We start from the raw sequence: 3,780 nt of genomic DNA on the forward strand, positions 1-3,780 counted from the left end.
GTAGGGAAAAGTGGTCCCAGATACCTGGGGAGAAGTAAAACTTGCTTTTCCCCAGTGCTGAACTAATGCTCTCAGGTCTCTCAGCCTCGTACGTGTAACTTGAAAGCTTTCCACAGGGGGTCAGCATCTTACAGGGGATGCAGAACTGGGCTTGGGGATGCAAGGAAGGCTGGCTTCTTATCAGTAGCACAAGCAAAGTAGAACCAGGCATATGCCACAACCCTGTCTCTTAACCCAGCAGGAACGTGGCCATTTCCTTCTAGGTGTCCCCGGGAGGAAGGTCGGATACAACCTGCCTGGCGTTCCTCTTTGCATAAGACAGTACCTCAGCTAGACCCTCAAAATCCTGGATGTTCCAGTTTCTCTCCTGCAGGGTCAGTACACATTTTTCAGCTCATTGCTTAGATATTTCCATTGCCAACAGATGCCCCTCAGCACCTTGTTTACAGGTGGTGCTTAAACCAAAGAAAATTATTCTCATTTTGCCCCATCTTATAATAGAATCATTAAAGTTGGAAGGGACCTTAAAGATCATCAAGTTCCAGCCCCCCTGCCATGAGCAGGGAACCCAACCACTAGACCAGGCTGCACAAAAACTCGTCCAACCTGGCCTTAAAAACCTCCAGGAAATGGGGCATCAACAGCCTCCCTGGGCAACCCATTCCAGTTCCTCACCACACTTATAGTGAATAATTTCTTCCTAATATCTGACGTAAATCTCCTCTCTCTCAGTTTAAAACCATTACCCCATGTCCTATCACTGCCCTCTCTGATGAAAATCCCTCCCATCTTCCCTGTAGCCCCTTTCAAGTACTGGAAGGAGCTATAAGGTCTCCCTGGAGCCTTCTCTTCTCCAGGCTGAACAGCCCCAACTCTCTCAGCCTGTCTCCATAGCAGAGGTGCTCCAGCCCTTTGATCATCCTTATGGCCCTTCTCTGGACCCTCTCCAACAGCTCCATGTCTTTTTTGTGCTGAGGGCACCAGAATCTTCTTGTCCTACTCCCAAGGGTAATTAAGCAGTTTGTGTAAATGTAAAGAACAAAAGCAAATGTATCTGCCCTTCTGTGAGGAAGAGTATTTATCTTGTTCCTTGAGATTAAGATACCTCTTGAGTCTTCAGTGCTTCTTTCTCCCCATCTTTTGAGGAACACTGAATGAAATGCTTGTCCTCTGCAGCTAATGCTATATATGCCCCAAAAGTATGTTCTGGATTTGTAATCTGGGGCTTAGCAGCCCTCAAAAATGCATGTTGTGTTGTGAGCACACTCTTGTTCATCTGGTCAGACTGGAGCAAGGAGGAAACCTCTCCCCACCTGTGTCCAAGCAGACACAATCAGCCAGGCTTGCCAGTTCAGAGGCATGGCTTATCTGAAGGACACCAAATGTCAGTGCAGCCAGCACACTCCTGCTGGCATGGGTTAAGACTACAGGAGCATTCCAGGAGCAAACACAGGGCCTCCCTGTTCTGCCAAAACTCTTCCAGAGCCTTCAGTGGCACCTATGGCGTGACAGCACCTGGAGCCTGCTCAGGGCAAAGGGCTGTGTGCTATGAGCTGCTGCTGGTACACTGATGCTGTGGCTGGATCAGAGAAGTGGGACATGCTGCAAGGAGATGCCTTGTCCTGCACCTCCCTGCTACTCCGTGTCAGAGGGGCCTGCACACTCAGTTTTTTGGTGCTGGGCTGTTGATTGCACATGGATTTGGCTATTTTTTTTTTTTTTTAATTATTACTTTTTGCTTTGTTGTTTCTGTTAATTTTGCAATAGAAATATAGCCCATGTGTGATGAGAATAGTTGCAGAGTTTCGATCATGCCTCCTCAAGCACAGGTCCTGAGGCTGTGGCAGCAAGCATGAGAACTGGGATAGTGAAATAAATGCATCCTCAACCACGGATCCTTTACTACCTGCTACCTCATCAGGCCCTGGACAGGACTCAATACATTCCAGCTGCTCTCTCACATAAAGAGCAACTCCACCGCCTCGCTTTGCTGACCTGTCTTTCCTAAAAAGGACACAGCCATCCATGACCTCATTCCAGTCATGTGAGCTGTCCTACCATGTCTCTGTAATTGCCACCAGATCATAACCCTTAGACTGCACACAGACCTCTAGCTCCTCCTGTTTACTCCCCATGCTGTGTGCATTGGTGTGCAGGCATTTCAGGGAGCCAGCTGAGCATGCTGGTGGCACCCTGGGGAGGCAGGAGGCCTTCTGGTCTTCATTAATACTAGAATAATGCCCCACTAGTTCGTACCCAGCTATAACTCCCTCTTACTTCCAACCTAATTTAAAGCTCTGTGAATGAGCCCTGCTAACTCCTGCCCTAGGAGCCTTTTTCCCCTGCAGGACAGGGTCTTCCCATCCAATGCCAGCAGGCCTGGTGTCCTGGGAATCAAACCATCCAGGAGTTTTATCCCCTACCCCCTTCAAGTCTAGTTTAAAGCTCTCTCAATGAGCCCTGCTAACTCCTGGCCAAGAATCCTTTTCCCCCTTGTTGACAGTTCTTTGCCATTGTTTGCTAGCAGACCTGGTGCCCTGTAAACATCTCCAGGATTGAAAACCCCAAAGTTCACCTGATGGCACCAGCCTCTAAGCCATTCATTAATCATCTGTGTTTTCCTAGTCCTTCCAGCTTTTCCTGCCACTGGAGGAACTGAGGAAAAGACCACCTGTGCTCCTGATCCTGCAAGCATTTCTCTGAAATCCCTTTTCATCGCCCTGGGACTTGCCTTGGCAACCTCATCAGTGCCCACCTGCACCAGCCCTGGGAGTTTTTCAGTAACATGGCTAACCCGGGCCCCAGGAGGGCAGCAGAACTCCCTGAGGGCTGGGTCTGGCCGGCATGTAGAGCCTTCAGTTCCCCTCACAAGAGAATTTCCTACAACAATGACCTTCCTCTTGCTCTTAGCAGAGGCAGTCCTAACGCACGGGGCACTCCCTGGACAGACCTTTGTCAGTAACCTCAGGTACCTGATTTTCCTGATCCAGGCCCATATACCTGCTCTGCAAGGGCACACCTGAAGGTGAGGGAAGCCAGGAGTGGGTTCACCTCTTGCCTGGAGCAGGGACCTGCTTCCAGTTCCTTGGGTTCACCTATTGCCTGGAGCAGGGACCTGCTTCCAGTTCCTGTCTTCTCTCAGGTCCCTTTCCTCTGCCAGGTGACAGGAAGGCAGAGGATCCTCTACTTCTTGTGAAGCCTCCACCTTGAGGCTTTGCCTCAAGGCTGGCAGGGTATTACTCCACCAATCTATGTCTCTTTCACAATCCCGGACACTCCATAATCTTTCCACCTCCTCTTTCAGCTCAGCCACTGGGCTGAGTGAATCATTCACCTGCTCACAGCACACACAGGTGTTCCCTCTGCTCTCCTCCCATACGACTGCCAGGCTGAGACATTCTGTGCAGCCAGAGCCCTGGACAGCTGTGTTCTTGAGAGAGAGGCACCTCTGTCTGGGCTGCCACTGTCCTCCTGGCAACGGGTTTTGCCCGAGTGGATAACCTGGCTAGGTCCTCTTCAGGGGGGAGGATGATCCCTAGCCGAGTCCTTACCCTGAGCCAAGAGGGGCCAGTGCCCTGCTCCGTGTGCCCTGCCTGCGGGCACTGCCGCGCCAGGCCCTTCTGTTGTGCCACGCTCTGTTTGCTGCTCCTGGTCGCCGCGCTCCCCAGGGGCTGCTTCTACCTGAGGGGGTCAGGCCCTTTGCCTCTGCCCACGGCGAATCAGAGCTGCTGCTCCCCAGCAGCTCTCACTGCCCATCCAGGGACAGGGGCTGGGACTGGC

Source organism: Chaetura pelagica, unplaced genomic scaffold (assembly GCF_000747805.2).
Source record: "Chaetura pelagica isolate M959 unplaced genomic scaffold, ChaPel_1.0 scaffold8, whole genome shotgun sequence".
NCBI lineage: Eukaryota > Metazoa > Chordata > Aves > Apodiformes > Apodidae > Chaetura > Chaetura pelagica.